This window comes from Sorex fumeus, unplaced genomic scaffold, assembly GCF_029834395.1.
Source record: "Sorex fumeus unplaced genomic scaffold, SorFum_2.1 ptg000044l, whole genome shotgun sequence".
NCBI lineage: Eukaryota > Metazoa > Chordata > Mammalia > Eulipotyphla > Soricidae > Sorex > Sorex fumeus.
The window spans coordinates 40616072-40640620 of NW_026606101.1; the positions used below are offsets into that span (position 1 = coordinate 40616072).

The window sequence follows — 24549 nt, forward strand, 5'->3', positions numbered from 1 at the left end:
AATCTCCCATCTATCTGCATTCTGTAGAAGACATGTGTTGATGAGAAGACTAAAAACAATGACCAGAGACTATGAGAGAAACAAGGTAATGTGGCATTCCAGTTGGTACTTTAAAGTCTCAAGGGCTCGAGACCCACGTAGGTCCTGCCAGTTAAGAGTTTAGCATGATCCAAGGCAGGAAAAGATGGCTGGGGAGGATACTACAAAGGGGGCAGGAGTGATGATGGAAGGAACAATAGAACATCAGCTTACTACAGGGCTTGATTCCAGGTAACGAGTTAGGGTTTTGTTCTAAAATAATATGAAAGATTCTCTGCAATAGAATGAGGGAGAGAAAGGGAAAACCATATTTATTTTCATCATTTTTATTTTTCCTTTAAGAGAAAAAATGCCTGTCTTCAGAGGCATTGGTGAAACACAGAGGTCACAAGGAAACTTTAATAGACCAGTAGAAAGTTTTCCTTCTTATCTATATGGAACATCAATTCTATTCCTGTTATGTAAGCAGTCAGTGAAAATAAGGGTTAAAGTGCTCTGCAGGCTGGAATCCAGAGTCAATTGTCTCATTTGCATATTTCTTTCCCTGGGAGGGAGGGAGCAAGCGACATCTCCTAGACTCCAAATTGAGACTGGACGTGTTCACAGCCACAATTCCTCTGGGAGATTCACCACACATAGCTATCCTTGGTCTGCCATTAGTGCTTTATCAGAAAAGGCCAAACAGCTCCTGCCCTGTAAATTATATCTCATTTCTTTTTTTAAAAAAAAGCTTGTCAATAAATAAAAGACAAGGGGATGCAGGAGAGGATGTTGGGAAAAACAGGACAGGTGGGTGGCACAGTTAGGAAAGGTAAATAGGTAAAGCTAATAGGCTTGGCGCATGCCTTTGGACCAGTTAGCTGTAGTCCTTTGATTTGGATTTGCCCCTTTCCTCACCTTGTGGGGAAATAATCAATATTTTGGTAGATGAATAGAATAAGGAAACTCCAAAAGGGTTCTCAATAATTTGCCTTTTGCTGGTTCTTTTTCAGTGGAAGGAAGATGTGTTTTGCTTTCTCCAAACACTATTGAAGGTATACTCTGGAGACTTTATGGGGCTGATTGGCACAGGGCAGGGAATGCAGACTCTAGAGGGGGAGAGCTGGTGTGGACTAATGAAGGCACTGTGTTTGCTCATCTTTGCAGAGTTACTTATTACCGCTAATTGGGAGGGACAGTTCAAATAAGCACAGAGGAGCAGTTATCACAGGAGCGTGACATGGTTTTAAAGAAGCCTTCACGACTCCCTGAACTCCTGCCATAGGCTGGCTGGATGCCGAGACTTCCAGGCCTGCAGAGAGTGGAGGCTTTGTCAGGGCACCCACAGAAGTCAGCCGTCTTAAGAAAGCTGGGTTTGACAAGTCTTCGCAGGGAGCCACAGACAGACACGCAGCTGCCTGGGACACTTAGAAAGTCAACAGCTGACGGAAGGAGGGGACTCTGAGCTTGGCTGTAAATGGATCTGAAGATGTGATTGGAATTAATTTGCAGAACATAGTTAGAGATTATTTTCTCTAAAGGACCCAATTGGCTTTAAAGAACAATCATTTCTACGAGTGCTAAAATATTAATAACCTGACATATATCTCCTAAAGCTCTGTCACTTTATCTTTTGGTCATTTCCTCTGTAAGAAGACATTCATTTCCTCTCCTGTCCACTAAATAGATATGAATGAAAGCACCACACCCTTCCCAATATAACAGCCAATACTTACAAATTCTTTGCTTGACTTTATGCCAACTAACCACTCATTAGTCAATGCTACACCTGTGTTTTTCTGATGTCCACAAGGAAGGTCCCATGATGACACTAATTCACTCACTATACAAATTTCTAAAACCACTGTAGGCATTGGAGACACAACCATCCAGGAAGAAAAGTCCCTGATGTCCTAAGATTCTCGAGAGAAACTCAGAATAACAAAGAAATGAATGTGGTCATTTCAGAGGAGACACTGGTTGTGAGGAGGAGAGTATTTTTGAACAAGTAGTTCACTCGGCTTTTCACACTTCTATGCTTACTCTTCTGGAAAACAAGATGAAACACTGACAACAGGTACTTCATAGAGCACAGACCTTGGAGGGTATTCTAAGAAAAGTCTGTGTTCAGTTGACTGGTTTAGATACAGGAGACACAAAGCCTTCTGATTCAAATTAGAATACCCTCCTGAGAATGCATGGATAAAGTACTTTTATCAGTACAGTTTTAACTGAGAAAATTTATTACAAACCAAGGTTTAGGTACAAAACCATAGTATCTTTCTTTGGAACTGGCGGGTATGGTATCATGATTTATAATTTAATTTAAACACACACATATCAACATCATCATACATACACATATACATGCATAAATGAATGAAAACTTGTAGATGGTAGTGGCTTAGGAGGGAAAAATATCGTTCATTTTCTCCTGAACACTAAAAATTGTATTATCTATTTATGACATAGGCAGATGGTATATATCTGGACTTCCATGTTGAAAGTATTTTCAAAAAGGTGACAGACCTTCCCTGGAGAAGAGAACAGATCTTTTAAAAAAAGGAATATGGGCTTATTAAATTCATATAAAGCCATTTCTACAAGACTTTGCATTTGTTTTGAAATTTAAGTAGGAATAATGGGCAGTTAAATCAGACTAGTGTATAAGCAGTCAAACGCTTTACTAGAAAAGATAAGCCCTGATACTTCACCAGAAATTAGTTTGGAGTTTCTCAGCATATAGTAATATAGGAAATTATTTACTGGGTTATACATTCCACTTTAGATTTCCTGTGATAGATTAAGAATGAATTTGTTGTTCATTGATACCTTCCAAGAAAACCCAAAAGAGAGAAAACAATGTCCCCTTCACTTCTACATGAATGCGTCCAGTTCTTTTCTTCACATCTGGAAGTCATTTATTTTTCCCTGAGACATCTGCAGGGGCTGATGACATATGATAGGAGCAGGAAACCTGGCAGGCATGGCAAGAGCCTGGTTGTCATCACTCTTGGTGAGGCCTGGCTTTGTTGGAGGCAAGAGGAGAACCCACTTCCCGACAGGGGATGAGTACAGGTTGCTGAATTGTGAGAGGACAGTGAATAGGTATAAAATGTCTTTGCAGAGTAGTTGGCAGGGTCGGGGGGGAGTTGTATTGCTAAAATTAATCCTTCATTTTAAACCTAAGGGGGAAAAAATCTGGCTGAGCTCTCTGTGAGTTTTTTCTTAAATAGGCCTACACACAAAATATCTTTTTGTAGGAAGGGATATATATATATATATATATATATATATAGAGAGAGAGAGAGAGAGAGAGAGAGAGCACTGTCCTCCCGTTGTTCACCGATTTACTCAAGCATGCCCCAGTAACGTCTCCATTGTGAGACTTGCTGTTATTGTTTTTGGCATATCGAATACACCATAGGGAGCTTGCCAGGCTCTGCCATGCAGACGGGATGCTCTCGGTAGCTTGCCGGGCTCTCCAAGATAGAAGGAGGAATTGAACCCGTGTTGGCCATGCGCAAGGCAAATGCCCTATCCGCTGTGCTGTCACTCCAACCCATACATATACATATACATATACATATACATATACATATACATGTATATATATACATATATATACATACCTATGTACATACATATATACACATATACACATACATATATACATACATACATGCATATATTTATATATATAAATGTATAAAAATCTGTGTAACATTAGAAATAGTTGTTCAAGCATGGTGTGGGGCTAGAAACAGACCTGCAGACCAATGGAACAGAGTGTCATTATTTTGTCACAGACTCCCAAATATATGACCACTTAATCTTTGACAAAGGAACAAGAAATGTGAAATGGAACAAGGAAAGCCTCTTCAAAAAGTGGTGCTGGGAAAACTTAATGGCTACCTGCAAAAAAATGTACTCTGACCTCTGTCTAATGCCAGGTGCAAAAAACAGATCAAAGTGAATTAAAGACCTCAACATCAGACATGAATCCATAAGGTACATAGAGGAAAATGTAGGCAGAACCTTCCATGACATTGAAGCTAAAAGCATCTTTGAGGATGAAACACCACTGATCAAGCAAGTGGAAACAAACATAAACAAATGGGACTACATCAAACTAAGAAGCTTCTGCACTTCAAAAGAAACAGTGACTAAAATACAGAGAGAGCCCACAGAATGGGAAAGAATTTTTACCAACCTCCAACCCTATCAAAAAATGGGGAGAAGAAATGAATAGAAACTTCCTCAAAAAAGAAATACAACTTTGGGTGCGTGTGGTGTGCCCCAAGTCCCGTCCCCCGCAAACCAAGGAAGAAAACCGGCAGACATAGAACCCCTGCACTCATTTGTGGAGTATAAAACAACATAACATGAGACTGACACCTAAAGATAGTAGATACAGGTAGATTGCTCCATAGCTGGAAGCCTGCCTCATGAGCAAAGGGGAGAAGGCAGCTGGAACAGAGAAGGGATCACTAAGATAAAGATGGCTGGAGGAATCGATCAGGATGGGAGATGTGTGCAGAAAATAAAGGACCAAACATGATAACCTCTCAGGATCTGTATTGTAAACCATAATGTCCCAAAGTAGAGAGAGATTATGGGGAATCATGTCTGCCATGGAGGCTGGGGGAGAGTGGGAAAGCGGGGGTATACCAGGGATATTGGTGGTGAGGAATGTGCACTGGTGGAGGGATGGGTGTTTGATCATTGTGTGACTATAACCCAAACATGAAAGCTTGTAACTATCTCATAATTTTGATTCAAAAAAATTTTTTTAAAAAAGAAAGAAAGAAAAATACAAATGGCCAAAAGGCAAATGAAAAAATGCTCCATATCACTAATGATCAGGGAGACGCAAATCAAAATAACAATGAGATACCATCTCACACCACAGAAACTGGCACACATTCAAAAGAACAAAAGCAACCAGTGCTGGCATGGATGTGGGAAAAAAGGTCACTCTTTCACTGTTGGTGGAATGCTGACTGGTCCGGCCTTTCTGGAAAATAATATTATAGACATTGCTTCAAAAACTAGAAATTGAGCTTCCATATGATCCCACAATCCCACTTCTGGGAATATGTCCTGAGGATGCAAAAAAATCATAGTAGAAATGACATCTGCATCTGTATGTTCATTGCAGCACTGTTCACAATAGCCAAAATCTGGAAACAACCCGAGTGCCTGAGAACAGATGATTGGTTAAAGAAACTTTGGTACATTTACACAGTGGAATACTCTTAGGTTGTTAGGAGAGATGAAGTCATGAATTTTGCTTATAAGTGGATAGACATGGAGAATATCATGCTAAGTGAAATGAGTCAGAAAGAGGGACAGCTATAGAAGGACTGCACTCATTTGTGGAGTATAGAATAACATAACATGAGAGTGACATCCAAGGACAGTAGACACAAGGGCCAGGAATATTGCCTTATGAGAAGTTGGAAGCCTGCCTCATGAGTAGGGGTGGAAGTGGGGGTGGGAGGGAAGGAAGCTGGAATAGAGACGGGATCACTAAGAAAATGAAGGTTAAAGTATCTGTAAGGATAAGAGATGTGTGCTGAAAGTATATAAAGGAACAAACAAAATAACCTCTCAGTATCTGTATTGCAAACCATAATGCTCAAAAGTAGAGAGAGAGAGTATGGGGGAAATTGTCTGCCATGGAGGCAGTGGGAGGGTGTGAAAGGGGGGGACATACTAGGGATATTGGTGGTGGGGAATGTGCACTGGTGGAGGGATGGATGTTTGATCATTGTGTGATTGAAACTAAACATGAAAGCTTGTAACTATATCTCATGGTGATTCAATAAAATAAAATAAAAATAAAAATAAATGGTTCTTCTAAAATAGTTCTACATGATGTCCACTTTAGTCTCTTATATTTTCATTGTCTAGGAAAAGATCTTGGAATCCACCAATCGCTAGCCTTTGAAGCTAGGTAAATCAGAAGCTGAGTAAATCTGTCAACAAAGCTAGATGGAGATTTTCTCTTTACTTTCACCTAAAAGATAGCATATGAAAATTACCCATAGGGTAACATGTATATTGAACATGAGCATGACACTTCAAATATAAAATGAAGGATGTAGAAAACTCTTATTGACATCACAGTACTATCCACTTCCTGAAATGCTCAAAATGCCATTCAAGAAGTAGTAAGCAATGACCTTTCCTACAAATTTTCTCTGACATTCACTACACCCATAGGGACTATTTTTTGGAGGTTCTTAGAACATTTGGGGCATAAATCGCAATAACAGGGCCAGTGGAAGAGAGAGCATGACAGTGCCATTTAGTGGTGGAGATTAGGAAAGATATGCCAAAGACTCAACCTACCATGTAACTTTAACAGGAGCTTGCTCTGCTGAGAACTTAAAAATATGATTGAAGGGTTTAAGAGAAAAATAGGAATGAAACATGGGGTTAATTCTCAGTAAAGCTGAAAACTTTCTCTATTTACAGAACACATTCGAGAAATCAGGAGAAGGAGAAATAGCCTGTTGAAATAAGGAGTAGAAATGCTATTATGGGGGTAGGGAAAACAGTATACAGATTCAGTGGGATACCTGTAAAAACATCCAGGAGATTTTTTTAAAAGCATCCAGGATATTTTTTTTAAAAGACGTAGACCAAATGCTATTGAAATTTACATGGAGTAATAACCCACCCTGAATAGCCAAAAAAGAAAATGGAAAGATTTTCTTTTTCCAAATGTAAATTATACTATATAGCCATGATAATCAAGACAGTGTGGTACTGAAATAAAAAAAAAAGACTCTCAAACTGATAGAATAGAATTGAGAGCCCAGGAATAGATTCTCAAATATATGGTCATATAATCTTTAACAAAGGAGCTAAGAGTATAAATTGGAGCAAGGACTGCCTCTTCAGCAAAAGGTGCTGGGAAAACTTGTCAGTCACATATAGAAAAATTATCTCAGACACTTATCTCATACCATGCATAAAAATAAATTAGAAATGGATTAAAGACTTGATATCAAACCTGAATTGTATTAAGAGATACACAGGAAGAACCCTTCATGATATTGAATCTAGAGGCATCTTCAATGATTCAAGGCCATTTTTCAAGCAAACAAGCCAGGAAAAACAACAAGTGTGACTCAATCAAATTAAGAAGATTCTACACTGCAAAAGAAATGAGGGTCAGAATAATAAGACTAGCCACAGACTTGGAGAGAATACTTGCTTATCACTCATCTGACAAAAGGTTAGTATCCAAGATCTAGAAATAACTTGTAAATCTTAAGAAAAAATTTTTCAACCTCAAAAATTAAATCACTGTATCACTGTATCGCTGTCATCCCACTGATCTTTGATTTATTCGAGCGGGTGCCAGTAACATTTCTATTCCTCCCGGCCCTGAGATTTTAGCAGCCTCTTCTTACTCATCTGTTCCCAATGATTGGAGGCTCTTTCGGGGTCAGGGGAATGAGACCTACTGTCGTTACTGTATTTGGCATATTGAATATGCCACGGGGAGCTTGTCAGGCTCTGTCTGTGCAGGTGGGATACTCTCAGTAGCTGGCCGGGCTCTCTGAGAGGCATAAATCGCTAGGAAGTGTCTTATAATGTGTCGCATGGCTGGAATGTGGTGGTAGTTGGGCAGTGGAGGTCGGCTGCCAGGACTGGGTCCTTTGGAGTGGGGAGGGCTCTCACTCGCCCCACAGTTTGGCGTGGAGTCCCAAAAAAAATGGAGAGAATAAACAGAAACTTCCTCAAGAAAACATAGAAATAGCCAAAGAGTATACGGAAAAATGCTCTGCATCACATATCAATAGGGAAATGCAAATTAAAACAATGTGATGTTACCTCACACCACTGAAGATGAGTACACACCACAAAGAACAAAAACGACCAGTGCTGGTGGAGACTTTTGGGGAGAAGAACCCTTATTCGTTGCTGTTGGAAATGTCAACTGGTTTGACCATATTGTAAAATGATATGGAAACTCCTCAAAAAACTAATAATGGGGCTTTCATATGACCCAGAAATTCCACTTGTGTTGAAATTCTATTCAAAAAGACATTTGCACTCCTATGTTCATTGTAGCACTATTCACAGTAGCCAAAATCTGGAGTTCAAGAACAGATGACTAGATAAAGAAATTATGGTACTTATACTTATATCTCATTCCTACTTTGCACAAACTTGCAGGCTATCGAATGTAGCCTGCCCACAGGGCAGAGTCTGGCAAACTCCCCGTGGCGTACCAAATATGCCAAATACCAGTAACAATGATGGGTCTCATTCTCCTAAAGAGCCTTGAATATAATCTCAGGGCTAGGATGAAAGAGACGTTACTGGGGCCTGCTCGAGGCAATCGACGAATAACAGGATGATGAATGAATGAATGAATGAATGAATACAGAATGGAATAAAATTTGGCTATAATAAAAGACAAAATTATGTGATTTGCCTCTACGTGATGGAACTAGAGGATATCATGCTGAACAGAAGGAGTCTGTACAGAATGATCTCTCTTATATATGGAATATACAGAAGAATAATATGGGAATAGCAAATGACCATAGGCAACAGAACCAGAGAATTGGTCTGCAAACCAGATTATTTTGAGAGAACGGAGGCAAGGGAAAGAGGGTATGGTGATTTTCAAGATCAAAGGAAGTCACAGAGGAACACATAGCATGGTGGAGTCTCAGAAATCACCACATAGAGTACACCTTGACTTCAAGGTGACATGATGAGATTATAGTCATAATATCATGACTGAAATAGGTTAATTTCAACCCCAAAGTTTCTTCCAACCTGTATGGAAGAATCGTATTCTTCTAAATAAGAAAACTAAAGAAATTGCTTACTGTATAACAGAGAAGACAGGAACCTTCCTTTGTGGCCTATAATCAGAGGTTCAGAGGCATCACTTACACTGTTTTCCTGCCCTGGGGTAAAAAAATACAAATTTCTGTGATCTGACAACACATAGAAAGAAAGAGCAAGCCACAGGATCAATAGAGCATGAGACCAAGAAACCAAGAGAGAAAGCAAGAATATGTTTATCATCCATAAACTATTATGGGGCTTAAAAGAAATTCATTCTTCCAGTCATTTGACAAACATTTAATAATTACCTTGGATAGACCACTTGGAACTATCCTAGGAACTTGGGATTTACTTATGAAACAGAAAGACTCTTCCCTTGCAGAGCTTACATCCCAACAAAGAAGACATGCACTAAACAATGAATAGATATGACTGAACAGTGTTTTAGAGAGAAAAACTGGCCCAAATCAAAGTATAAGGAGTGGAGACTTGAAGCGGATTCAGGGAATTATAATTCAACTTGGTAATGGTGAAACTCATGGAACCAAAATAAAGGCAAAACATGAAAGTAATGAATAAGCCAATGGGCCACATAGAGAGTGACACCCTCCTGACCCAACATGTTGTCCAAAAAGGCCTTATTTCCTGTTGATAACCCTTCAGTGACATATTTTGGAGTGAAATTTGTTATGCTCTAATTCTCTTCAACCCTCTCATGACACATTCTGCAAAAGAGGTCACCTTCAAACAACCCAGGACACATCCAGAGTAAAGGGAAAATAAGGAGATTCTTTGGAAAGTTGACATGAAGTCTTACAAAGCCTTGACTATACAGCAAAACAAGAATGAAACATGACCAACTTGTCTGCTGATAAAGAACAGCAGTAGGGCCCAGCCAAAGTGGATTCCTTCTACTTCAAAATATCACTTGAAAGAAGCCACAAACGATGGCTAAAGAGGTAGCAACAGGGGAAAGTATTTAAATTTCACCTAAATAACCCAAGCTCAATCCTTAGCACCTCCTATAGCACTGCCAGGAATGACTCCTGAGTACCACTGAGTGTAGTCAAACAAAGAAGAAAAAAATCCAAATGAGTTTTAGACACTTTTTAGATAGTATTTTTAATTTTTTTCTTTCTGATTAGATTGTTTATGATTAATGGTATATGAAACTCAGCCCACAGCTTGTGATATATTGAAATCTTTTCTCTTTCCACTCATTTTATTTTGAACACTGGGCCATTGCATTTTCTAATAATTATATTTCTCACAGATATTTTTATTGCCAAAGGTTTTATCAGTTGCACTATTCATGAAGTCACAAATTCACTAGAAATAAAGTGAAAAAACTAAAACCCCAAATAGATAGAAGTTATTCAAATTTTCTGAACTTTTCCTTGATTTTAAAATTTTGCTTCCAAGAGCATTTCCACTATCTAAAACTTAAATTTTCCTCACATTTTCTCATGTATAATCATATAAAAATCTTTTTTCGTGATCAGAAGTCTTCATTCTTCCTTAGAGTATGTGAGTACAAGAGATGTATGGGAGTGAGGGCACGTCGTGAGCCACAGTGGGGTTGGGTGTGCACTAACACTCATGTTCATTCACTTTGAAGCTTGTCCTTGTTATTAATCCTCAAGAATGTTTTAGTCTTTCTACTTTATTATTTGTAAATACCAAAGTCCAATTCTCCCAGAAGCTGAGACTTTGTTCCCAGAAACTGATTCTTAGTTTCCCACTAGCTCTGTATTTTGTTCCTACATCTTTCCTTTTGCCCTTATGCAGCACAGAGAATAAAGTAGAGAAAACAGTCAAATCAGGATCCGATAGTTCTGTCATGCCTTACAATATCAGGGAATATAAAATGTTTGAGCCTAGATCAAAGGGAATAAATTTTGTCAAAGTTTATATAAACCAAAAGCCATCTTTCTATTATAAGTACCACTATTCACATTCAGACTGACCTATCAAAATAGCCTGCCTACATGGCAAATATGGTCACACAGATCAGTAAGATGGTTCCATTCCCATTTTGAGGCCCTTTATTTGTATGCTGTACTGTATGATCCACATGCCCTTAGATAAGTCCAAACGGATCCTCATTTTCACCCACTTATTGGAAATGGAGGTCTTATTTTAGTCTCTCTTTATATCCTACATCCTACAATAGTTTTGGTTGTACTGTAAAATCAAACTATGTGTGAGAAGAAATAAATTTAAAAAATTATCTGGAATGAAGATAAAAAGAGTGAGAAATAGTAGCTAGAGTAATTTTGATTGCAGAAGCACATACAGAAGCAGTAGGTGATGGTTCTACCAATTCTGTCCTAAGCGTCCTATCTTTAGTCTCCTAGATGCGAAGCCAGCCCTTTCTGGCATCTTCCCCCTCTTCATACATTTCTTACCATGTAATAAAAATTTTTAACTGATGGTGGTGGGATGATAATAATTAATAGATGCAAACCAGTTTTAAATTATCTTTTATATTACTGCTAATTCAAAATTATTGCAACACCCCCCCCACATACACAACCACAAAATCTGTTAGTGTATCAAAGGCTGCAACTTGTTAGGAAAACTCCAGACTGAGCAAGAAAGTACAAACTATCTCCAAAATGCTCCCTGTGGTGGAAGTTAATCCCCTAGAGCCTTCATTTTCTATCTAAAAATTGGATCGCTGAGATATTCCTTAACCTACTTCATACATTCTGTATGTAGAGAAAAGAAAGTAAAATTGAGTGATATTTTCTCCTCTTAAAAAAAAACAAAGCAAGTTCATAAGATATGCATCTACATTGATGGAATATATGGAGTAATATATATGACAACATGCTGAGAAGTTTTATACCTTCCTTCACCAACCTAAGCATACAATGATGCAGTAGCAAAGGAGAAGGGAAGCTTGTCCAATGTCTCTTATCCCTGGAAATAGCCTTTCTGTCTTTCTTTCTTTCTTTCTTTCCAGGCCTTCAAATAAATTTTTCCAATTTTAAATTCCTTCTATGTTCCAGGCACTACTAGGTCAGCATTGTCCATCAGAATTATCACTGACAATGGGAATGTTCTAGATCTGCAGTCTGATAAGGGATCCCTTAGCTCATGTGATTATTGCATATAATATAATTAATGTAGTTAATGTTACTGAGGATGGATTTTATATTTTAATATTAATTAATTTGGGATAGATTTAAATGATTGCACGCTAATAGTCTACCAAGTTAAACACTGTGGAACCAGTCACTGGAGATAGGAAATCAACAGAACAATTTAAACTACTTGCTTTCTTGAAACTTATATTCCAGTGCAGAGAGAGGGGGAGGGCTTGGCAGACAAGAAGATAAATAAGTAGAATGCTTAGATAAGTCACACTGTGAGAAGTGCTATATAAAACTAAAATAAATAAAGACAAAATGTGTTAAGAGAGGTCACAATTTTAAAAAGGAGTAAAGTATTTAGCCTCCTTGTCACATCTAATGAATGCTCTCTAAAGATAAACCTTACAGATTCTGTTTCAGGTACCATACAAAGCAAACTGTAGAGTCCACATAGTTAGTTTTTGATTTTTTTTTTAAATTCACTTGTGAATCAGCTGTCTGATTTGGATAGCTGCTTTTATCCTTCTCAATTCTGTACTCCAAATACACCACTTCTCACTTGGTACAATAATCAGGAATAATGTGTAGCTTAATGGAACTTCTCCATTAAAAGGTTTTGGAAATAATATATAAAATTAATGGTTTACAAGAATAGTTTCAAACACTTGAAAACATAGCTAACCTAAAGACCTTCGATGCACCATGAATACATTCATTCCCTGACTAAAAATGAATCCTAAAATTGGTTTTGATTTTTATTTAAAATTCAAATGTCTGATGTCCTTAAATTGAACAAATGATATTTAAAAATATCGATATCAGCCTCCAACATCTGCAGATTGTGATTTGCATTTTGAAATTGGCTGCTTAAAATGAATGGGATGAGCGCTGCCGCTCTTCCTTTCCTCCCTCAGGTTAGCTAATAAAATGCGAGAGGTCAACCCTTTGTCCTTAAATTAGTTCCCATAAAAATCTTTTTGTACTTTGCAGCTTGTTATGATGTCTTGAGGCTGAAGGAAACGTTGCCACTAATTATGTCTTTGTTGAATATGGATATCTATTCAGAGTTAGTTGAACAATTTCAAACAAAATTTGCATTGAGTGACACTAGGACCAGCTTTGGGTTGGTTATCAAAAATATTTTTCTCCTTTTTCCTTAAGAAAAAAATTTTAAATAGCTAAGAGAATGCTTTTCCAGCAAGTGTGTATTATCTAATATATTCAGTTTTCAGTTGCTACTTTTTTTTTCCAGATGAAGATGAGCTTAATTGAGGTTGTCCTTTTAAGTTTGTAGAGTCCTTCAGCATCTCACACAAAAGCATCCAGAGGCTTTTCATTTGTCTTGAGTATGTTTCAGATGTACAATGTTATTTACTTTAAACTCAAATCAAAAGGTGCACCAGAACTGTTTTAAATAAAACATTAGTCAAGACTGAAATATATATAATTCAAAGCAAGACAAATTCTTTTTTTTTCAATATCAAATCATTTATATGAAGAGGGTTCTGCTAACGATATTTAGGATACACACTGGAAGGACTATTTAGCAACGTACTAAAAGCAAGCGCTTAATATACTTATTTTCAGTTTTCCAAAGGTAAATATTACAAGCCCACTGTATGGTGAAGCAAGAAAGTTGGTTTCCTATTTCAAAGTGTTTTGAATATTTGCATGAATAATATGGGGTTAAGATTGATTTTGAATTAGTGAAGCTGATTAGTAAAATGTGCCCAGTATTATCATCTATGAAAACACTTGGGGGGGATGAAGAAAAACATTTAGCTACAATCTCAGTTCTATAAAAACGATTTGTAGTAGGAGGGTCATGAAGATTAACAAATAGAACGGCAGCCCTGGAAAAGAAAAAACTATTTTGTAAAATCAAAATATGCCTTAGGGAACACGGATGAAGCTGTGAAAAATAGAGTAAGATCTTTTGTTGACACTTTTAATAAAAGAAAAAATAAAACTTCAAATACTACATCTACAAAATACAAAACTGGCTTAGGAATGAAATTCTTAACCCAGTGAATGATTGTTATTCCCTATTGTAGAAAAGATAAAGGGTATGAATCTTTTATTTTTCCCTTCAAGGAGGGACTTGTTTCATATCTTTTAAATATTTTGTAATGATTTCTATTTTCTTTCATTTTTCCCTCCAGCTCCATTCCTGAATATTGAGCCTGAGTGTCCCTTATTGTGAGACGTTCCCAGGGCAGAGGCACTAACCTTGTATCGCTTTTAAGTGTAATATACATTTTTCATTTAAAATGGGAGCTCATAATGACATTGTGTGGAAGGAATTCCAGACCCCCCTGATTATCACCATGTCTCCTTGAGCTACGCCTCTGGAAAAAAATGTGAAGGAGGAAGCCCTCTGGAATGAATAAATTCTGTAGCTGCCAGTAATTATTTATTAAAATAGATTAAAGAAATAAGCTAAAAAGGAATCTGCCACCCATGTTAGCGATAGCATAATAAGAGTACATAGAAAGAGAAAATTAACACCCAGGAGGAAAGAATGTTAAAAATGTGTATTCAAGAATACAGCCATCTCTGCATTGTTGGCTCACAGGCAGACACACTCCCCGGTTTTTCATTTGGCAGGGTGGGCTGTGCTAATGAAAACATAGGTTACTAATACAGATGTGTATGTCTCTAATTAACATTAGAATTGAGTAGTAAACATAACCAGGAAAGAATTCAAGAGAGAGATGGGCTAAAAGAGAATCCAGTCTATTGAGGGAGGGCAAGAAGGCAGGAGGCGAGTTCCAGAGGAGAAATTGGTCAGCCCTTGTTCAGATGGGTTTAATTTTGTCACTTGAGTCAAAATTGGAAACCAGTTTTCTAGTACAATTGCTTCTGTGTTTAGTGGGCACTGTACTTACAGCGTCCTTTTATTACAGGCGAATTTTATAAACTTAGCACACCATCATCAAACCATCTTAGGGGTCAACTTTCCACTTGTGCCTTTAGCTCTTACACAAGCACTTTTCTAGTATCTTCTAATATATCGGATTTGTCTTCGGTCCTGAGAAGAGCTTTTAAACTTAATCCCTTGTTGGAGTACTAATTTGTTTCTTCATCCTTAAAACACTACTTGTGATTAACTTTCATCAGATGCGGTAGATTTCTTCTGAACAGCCCCTCAAGAAATGTAGGTTTATGTTAATAGTTTGTTGTGCTTTATAGCTGTTGTTGTTTGTGGTGATTGGTGATGGATATCAGGGGAGTGGAGTGGAAGTTCTGATGATCAATACTAATATTATTCATTAATTTTTAAGTTAAAAAATGTAAATATTTGTGGGTGGTTGTCTTTAAAGTGTTCATATCATATTGACTAACAAAATAAAGAAAAAAAACCTTTCCTTGGGAGAGGTGGGTATCCCAAGGAAAGATGTGCTTTAAAATGCCACATCTATTTCTGCATTTGTTCTAAATTTTCTATAATATATGACTGAAATATTCTGCAGTGATGAGTATATTATGAAAAAAGAAACTACACCCCCACATGGTTCAGGGAGAAAAGCTTTTTCTGGGAAAAAGGACAGTGGTTTTCTCTTCTTTTGCTTCAGAAATGATTTTCAAAGTAACAAAATGACTTATTGAGAAAGAAGTACTAACTGTGAAAACAACACATTTTACTTCTATTCATACTTCTAACGCTAATGCAACAAAGATATTGCAGGAAGCAAATGCTTAGAATTCTTTTAACCACATGAATGCTCACAGATTTTTATTAAAACTCATAAGTAGCCTATTTATTTACCCAATTTAATACAATGTGTCTTTAAAAAAATTAATGCTTAGTCCCCAAAACTGTGTCCAAAGAAAATTTATAGTTCCTGCATAATATCTGTCTTCCCTTGTTAATTTCTTGGGAAGTGAGAGGAAACTTATGTCTTCATTAGTCTTTATTAGAGAAAGCTTTGAATTTATTCTTCAAAAAGTGACAGATACTATCTAGAGAGCATCAGAAACCCACTTACACTGAACAGAAAGCAGAGTCTTCCAGGGTCTTGATTCAGAAACAGAAAATAACTTATAAAAACATACAGCTGGAAATGTCATTCCAGTGGATCTCCCCACCGCAAAGTTATTACTGAATGAACATTGTTCGTTAGCTTTGCCAATATTGTGCTCCTGTTTATCTGCCCATTACCATCTTAACAAAGTAAATCATTCCAATTCTGCCCAGACCTCTTCCTTTCCCCCGCCCTCTGAAAACCAACATTTGTTACCCATAAACAGGGGGAAGTTCACTCAGTGATAAGTATAATAGCTTAAATTGAATTTCTCTCCGAATGATTTAGTGAATACTAGAACACATTTTACTTTGTTGTTTAGACTCAAGAAGGCATAAAATCTCCTCCATCTATTTATCATGTAGTTATTTTAATGTAAACATGTGTCCATTTAGATGAAGTGTTTTCATTATTAAGCTAATTCCGACGTGTCTCAGATAGACCATGAGAAGGGAGCAGAACTCTTACTGATGGGAACCGAAACCTGCCTCCGCTCAGCCTGCTGTCAGATATGTCTTCATTAGTTTTTTGTCATTCACCAGTGGCAAACGCTATATAAATGGAATGATGATCAGGCCCGCCTTGATAACTTGTCTTATCTCATTAGTTTTCACATCAAAGTTAATCAGCAATGTGAATTGTAATTGCTAGAGGAGACAATGTGTAGATCACTGGTCTTTTTTTCTCCCCTATATGGCATCTTGAAACATCAGCAGGCTGGTTGGAGCAGATAGGCTCTGAGGAAAATGATGTGGAAGGCATAATAAGCAAGCTGCGCAGAATTAATGAGCTAACCCAGTAAGAAAAGAATGGCCAATCAATGTGAGTTGGGCAAATATAATTTAGAAATAATTGCTTGATTGGTTGCCTATAGTAGGCTGATTTGACCACACACAAGGATTAAGAATTAAGATGTCAAGGCAAAAAATAATTTGGCAACCGAGGGCATGTAATTTTTTGTTTCCTTCCCTTTATGTGGAAAGAGATGGGCGTTTGATATGCTACTCACAAGAATGAAAACATTAGACATCCTCTCGTTCTCTTTCTTTCCCCCTCACAATGCAGGCCCACTCAGAATACAATTGTGATACTCCTGGACAGACATGAAAAAAGGTATAAATTGAGAGAGAGAGAGAGAGAGAGAGAGAGAGAGAGAGGAGAGTGTTCCCATTTATGTGGCAGTTATGCCTGAAGAATGAATGTGTTGGTACAAAGCATTTGCATCTGTGCTGAGCAGCAACACAGGAGATGCAGATGTTTGCAAAATACGTCAGTGTTCTGTTTAAGGTATGAAGAGTTCTGCTTACATCGTACATGATCCTAATGCAATTTTCCCTACAGCTACCCACCAATTAGTAAAGGGCCCTTGCTATATTCTTCTGTCTAAACTATTGGGAAGGTTCAGCCAGAAGGTAAATTTGCTTTGATCTACATTACACCTAATTGAGTCACCAGCAATGTCTCTATCCCAACATCAAGAAATGTGAAAATGTTAGATTATTTCACTGGGGATTAAACCTAATTTTCGCGTGTTCTGCATTAACCTATTAGGCTGACTAATCTGCATTGCTAATGTGGCTGAGGCAGCTGTCACAGCTAAAGAAAAACATGATCATGCAATCCTTGAATGAATGATTCCCGACCTGATTAGTCTTAGTGAAGTTAGCTGAGCCCTGGTGATAAGGAAGGAAAATTCCCAGGTTGCCAATAGCTTTGAAAATTATCAGACTGTAGGCAAAAATATACCTCATGATTCACAGGCTTCGGTCCAAATGCCGAGTTGAGTGACATTATTTAAGACTGACTAAGGCTAACTCGAATTGTCACTCGCATAAATGTTTGTGTTTATTTTAAGGGACTAATATAATGGATGCAGATTTAAATGCTAATAGAAGCCAGCCAGACACATAAAACCCCAGGCGTTGTTACTCTGTTGGTCTTTTATTAACACAGATTAAATTGTAATATTTTCTAGATAAATTGGGAAAATCAGAAAGATGCATTGCCCCCCAGAATACTAGATAAGAATGACTTTTGCAAGACTTTCTTGCAGATACACATAGCATGTTTATACTTTGACTATGCTCCTTCATTGCTTTTGTAAGATTAGGAAAATATTTACTACCTAGCTGTGAGGACTAAAATGGTTTCTGCCCATTGGTCAGAGCTACTTTCTCTGCTTGCCCAGTTAATTGCAAGGAGTGAGCATGTACTTTTTTTTCCCTTTGAGACAGTCTTTGCTGCAATGTCAAGCCCTTGCTTGTTTTCCATTTGATTTCAAAGGCAAGAGAGCCACCATGGTGGATTCTCTTCAGATGTGGAAAATGTTCAAGAGAGTTTGGTAGTTGCAAATAGAGCTAGGAGTCAGTTTAATCCGATTAAGGGTTTTGCACAATGGGCTTGCCTAACCCATTGTGGACAGAAGCCTTTACTTTATTCGTTTCTATTAGTCAAGAATCAGTTATCAGAAAAGTGGAATTTTTCTCCCATCAGATTTCCCAAAAAATCAAGAGAAGATAAATGAGGAGTCTAATGTGTCAATATTTGTCTTTAGTCCCTAATTGTCCACTGAGAGGACTTGTTGAGCATGCAGAGTTGGCAGCCCTGGTTTATCTGTGTGCTCTTGAATGTTTCTCTCATTGTGTAGGCACCGTCACCACTCTTCATGTGGTAAACTACTTACTCTCCAGCCAAAAGTAGAGGCTGGAGAGTAGAGCAGAGTAGAGGTTTGGTAAAAATAAAAGGGTACTTGATTGGACAGTCAAGGAGAAATCCTGATGGTCAGAGAGAAAGATAGAACCCAGCTAATTACAAGGCATTGACTACTGGGTTTCCGATGCTGGGAAATATGGAGTGAGAGGAGTGAAGAGACGGAGACTCCTCTTCCTGCCAGTGCTGTCTTCCTGCTCACACTTTCCATCAGAAGTTTAGATGCTCAAGCTCCTGGGGATGCAACTTCCTCTTGTTTGTTTGTTTTTTTTTTAATCTCATGTTGGTTACAAGGTTTTAAGGTTGTAATATCTTAAAAACACTCTTGAACTGCTTTTAACAACAATGAAATCAAAGTCATGATAAAGAACATTAGTTGGGTACTCACTACACACCAGATAACCTTCCAATCATCTGCCGTTTGATTTGCCTCCTGTCCCATGGGATGACTGCTATCGTGATGCCCAGTTTACAAACAGGAAGCTGCAGCCCCAACATATCCATAGGAGCCAGACCTTCAACCCAGGCTGCCTTATGCAGTTCCTCTCTACTGCAGGGTCCACAGTTCAGGCCTCTACCAGAGAGCAGGTATCTCTTTATGTTGTGCCCAGGCACCTCATTTGCCTAAGAGCTGACCAGAATCCCCTCCCTTGGAGACCTGCTTCCTGGAGGATGACTGATATCTCTCCCCATTCCAATAAACCCAAGTCACAACAGTGATAAAAATGGTGAATAACCCTGCCGTTCACACTCACCAAGTGTTTTCAGTAACACAAGCCACTCAGTTCTCACAGCATCTTTACATGGAAGGCAGAAGAGAAATTTCGAATATCAAAGTCTCCATTAGGCCTCTCAGACCACAGTGACACTTGAGTTCTGAGTTAGGGAAGATCATTCCTGAGAAGTCATGCCTCTACAACTTATCTGAGCCACAGACAATGTCTATGAAGTGACCCTGAGTTCCAGCTCATCCAAAAGGCAACGTCCCCTCTGGTTCCGAAGATGAGCTATGGCTCCCAATTCATTCCAAAAAGATAACAAATGGATCTAATCACAGAGTTTAGCACACACTGGATTGACCAGGCATAGAGCCATAATCTCTTCTGTCACACCAGCCAATTCTGCCAAGTTAATGGTTTCCTTTTTCTCCAGCTGGATCTGATAACATTCCAGGAAGCCTTTGTATCTCTGTATCACAGGATCACCATACCTGTGGGAGAATGTTAACAAACCCACAGTTATGAATTCCTGATATTATCTTTTAGTAAATTAGATCTGCCTTCCCTGTGAATAGCAGAGTTAAGAAAGCTGAGATAAATTCTATTTTTTCAAGAAAAAATCTCTTTGACTTCTATATTATTCATAAGTAGATTATTTTCTCTTTCAGGCAAATCTACTGGGCTCATTCTTTCTCAAAGAATGTGATGTGTCATGACAATGCCAAGCATACTTTTTGCTTCAATTAAGAGCATCACAAGAGATGGGTGAGAGTCATTAACATTCGCATCGATCTTAAAAGCAGCTAATGCCTCTGAAATGTCGAGTGACGGTCAATGTGGGTAATAGTTTTTTGTTGCTGCTGTAACTAGGTCAAACAATAGAGATTTAAAATGATACAAATGCATTCCTTCACACCTCAAGATCAGAAGTCCAAAATACTTTTATAGGGTTAAAATCAACAGCTGATTTGGTTCTTTCTAGAGGCTCGAGGAAAGAACTCATTTCTCACTTGTCTCCGTTTGTAGAAACTGCCAGATACCTTGGCTTGTGGTCACAGCATTCGTGCCTCTGTTTACTCCTAAGGCCCCCTTTGTCCCCCACTTCTTTCAAACTTGTGAATGTACTAGATCAGAGAAGATGATCCATTATAATCTTCTCATCTCAAGATCCTTAACTTGATCCCATTTGAAAAATTCCTTTTGCCATTTGAAATAACATTCAGTTTCCAAGGGGCATTATTAAATACGCCACAATCTATAAAAGATTCTGGAAGAAAAGCAAAGTGTTTGTCAATTACTAACTCTTTTATTTGTGCATCAGCAAACATTGACTGGTGCACCATGATGTCACTAGGGTTGCAATGTAGAGTAGCCTTACCGAGCATCAGGTCTGGGGAATGAGCTCACCATCACTGAAAAATAGCACTAAAAGAAAGCTCGATGCTGTATAATTTGTTGTAGTCTCTTTGGTTTTGGGGGGGTTTTGGTAGTAGGAGCCAGACCCAGCAATGCTCAGGGGTTATTCCTGGCTCTGTGCTCATGAATCACTCCTCGCAGTGCACAGAAGATCATATAAAATGCCGGAGATTGAACTTGGGTTGACCATGTGCAAAGCAAATGCCCTACCAACTATAGGATCTCTTTTAACCTCATGCTGTTTAATTTGTGAGAGGTAAAGGAATGATATCTGGAAGAGATGACAGGAATTTAAACCAATCTGAGTTAAATAATATTGTTCATAAAATCTTCTTTGAGTAAATGACATTGAAACCAGGAACTGAGGGAAGTACTTCAGAGGAAGAGGTGAAGGGGGAAAAATGATTATTTGAGTACTGGATTACTGTCAGTCTATGGGTAAGCATCAAGTGTGTGTGACAATGATTATGATTCTATATATTATGGTCAAAGTCAGTGTCCTTATTCTGAGTGTCATAATTTGTATTATATCTACAAAGGTTTATGGACTCCTAAGGTGTGGAAAAGGAAAGACAAGTGTTGTGTGTGCAAAAGAGGCAGAAGCATTCTTCTTCACTTCTGGAACTCTCCCAGTCTTTGCCCAGGGAGAGGCAGCCACTGGTTGCTTTCATTCCATTTATTTGCAGGATTAAAGTTGAAGCAGACAATAGGTTCTTACTTCATAGAAGGGTCAGGTGAATAAGAATTTGCAACTGACCAACCAGATTTGACTCATGTCTTACACGTCTTCCTTGATTAAAATGTCTTTATAGTGTGGTTATTTACACAGCTGCAGTATAGACCCCAGGAAAATACTTATTTAGTACAAGGGAAACATAATAAATTCACAGTGAAAACAGTCAGGTAGGCACCTCTTTAATCAAGTAATCAGTGTTAACAAAACAAGTTATGGGCAACTTGACATCGTGGGATGCTCTGAAAAGAATACAATAGGCCTTTTGGGGTCTTCCTGCACCCCCAAAATTCCCTTTAAATAATTTTATGTAAATTAATTTACATAAAATTAATTGTGTATAAATTTAATCAAATATTTGTTTTAAATGTTCAATAAAATTAAATCTATTTTAATTTTTAATTATTTTATAATTATAAAAGTTATATTTTTAATTATAGGGAGAAATTCTTACCTTTAACTGAATTGATGAGCAAAGTTGATCATGAGGCAGCAGTAAATTTAGTTCTAGAATTTGGATATTTTCTGGGGCCAGTGTTTCTATTCACTCAAAAAGATTTTTCAAGTTTTATAAATAGAAAAGGGTTGAGGTGTTTGCTGTGCACACAGCAAGAAAATTCCTGGTGCCACATATAGTCCCCTGAGTATTGCTAGGAGTGATCCCTGAATATAGAGCCAAAAGTAAGCCTGGAGCATAGCCAGCTGCGGCCCAAACTCCTCCCTTCACCCCACCGAACACACACATACACAATGTATCGGGCCCCAGTTTAAACTAATTATAGGATAATCATGAATAAATGTGTAATTCTGTTTCGTCCACTAAAAAAAGTGAACTGTTTTTGGAAATTCCATCCTGATAAGGGCTGAAAGAGAACATTCACATATACAAATATGCATACTAGTATGAAAAACTACACTTATCTGTTTCACTAAGACACATGTTGCAGCATTGTCACAATGAATAGAGCTAATACTTGTTTAAATTTATGATAGGTAATTCACTGTTATCTGCCATAATTCATCTGATTTTTGTAAAACACCATACTAGTAAAGTAGATGAGGATCTCACAGATGAGATTGGATGAGATGCCAACTTCTTTGCATTCTTAAAGTATTCTAGACTGATGCAATTTCCCCTGTGATGTGTTCTGATTTTCTTGGCCAGGAAAAGGGAGGAATAGTTTCAAGGTTTCTATCTGGTCCCTCCTCCAGAACATTTCTTAATCCATAGACAGGAAATCAGTGTAAGCATTCTTCTACCTGCTGAGAATCTCCGCTGTGATAATGCATGAATACTGGGGAAATAGCCTTAAATGGGTATGAGGAGACACTAGAAATAACATGAGATGGATCTAAGTCCAACTGTAATTTGTAACCTGATTTGCATTGTAGGGGCCACAATACTGTTTTGTATCCCCCAGTTGACGGATCATCTCAGATCAGTATCAAATAGTTCTCTAGGTTATTTCCTTCTTTCTGGTGCAGACACTATGGCCAATTATCAGTAGCTAATCCTGTTGACTAAAACTCAATAGAACACAGGGAAAGTTTGTGGGGAAAAAATGGGATAAACTGAAAAAATATCCAGACCCAATGAAAGAGCATGAGCTTTGGATCCACTTGTTTGGGTAAGATGTCTTCACCACAATTCAGGAAGTTGGTAAAACTCAACATCATCTATAAAGTGAGGGTGCTAATAACTACCTTCCAAAAGAATTACACCTAAAAAATGTAAGCCAGAAAGAAAGGACACAAAACAATCTCTCAAGAATCTCAGCTGCTCCTAGTACTGTTGTTACCATTGGGCTATTCTACTGGTAGTGGTTCATGGCTCATGTGACAATGTTCATGTGCCACCAGTTGAGATTTAAGGATTTCCTAAATATATGAGTGTTTCCTGGAGAAAGCAAACAAACACCTACATAACATTAAGGGAAAATTCCAGTAAAATGTGTTAAGATTATCATGGCTGTGGGTATCTGAGGTTAGGTTCCACTGGGAAATTATGTAGAATGCTCCTCTGCATTGTTCTTTTCAAAGACAGAATTTGAGAAATGTGTCTTTCCAACAGCCCTTGCTTTTGTATTACTCATGAAGGCATGAATTCCAGCTTCTTTGGGTGCACCCATAGCTGTGCAAGTTTGCATGACTGCAAGAGCCCGAATAAGACAGTCAATACTTTGTCATGAATAGGTTCTTAAAGTCACTGTAACTGTCACTATCCTCCTGTTGTTTATCGATTTGCTAGAGCGAACCCAGTAACATATCCATTGTGAGACTTTCTGTTACTGTGTTTGGCATATAGAATATGTCCCAGGTAGCTTTCCAGGCTTTGCCATGTGGGCGAGATACTCTTGGTAGCTTGCTGGGCTCTCTGAGAGGGACAGAGGAATCGAACCCGGCCGGCCACATGCAAGGCAAACGCCCAACCTCTGTGCTATCTCTCCAGCCCAGGGTTCTTAAAGTAAGATGCAAAAAACAATGTACCTAGGTAGTCTATGACAACTAAATTCAGAACAAATTTAAAGCATATTGCACAAGGGCAAAAACATAATCTCCTACATATGCACAATTTTCAGTCTATTAACCTTGACAAAGCCCCTAGAATTTTCTGCATTATTTTAGCTAACCTTTGTTAATATGGTTATAACATATATAATTTTGGATTATCATGTATCATTTTTTTAGTTGTTGCTCTTATACAATCCATGGCCTGTATGGGGATTGAACCCAGGACCTTGGTGTTATCAGCACCACACTCTAACCAACTGAGCTAACCAGCTGTAGTGATAGTACAGCGGGTAGGGCATTTGCCTTGCACGCAGACAACCTGGCCAACCCAGGTTCGATTCCTCCACCCCTCTTGAAGAGCCTGGCAAGCTACAGAGAGTATCTTACCTGCACAGCAAAGCCTGACAAGCTCCCCGGGGATGTATTCGATATGCCAAACTCAGTAACAAGTGTCACAATGGAGACGTTACTGGGCCTGCTTGAGCAGATCAATGAAC

General features: G+C 38.1%; 1 non-coding gene across 1 annotated transcript; it reads right to left on the minus strand.

The window, feature by feature from the left end:
• Nucleotides 1-24250: 24250 nt before the first annotated feature.
• Nucleotides 24251-24324, minus strand: TRNAI-GAU (transfer RNA isoleucine (anticodon GAU)). The gene has a single exon. It is a non-coding gene; the product is annotated as a tRNA-Ile (tRNA).
• Between the last annotated feature and the right edge of the window lie 225 nt (nucleotides 24325-24549).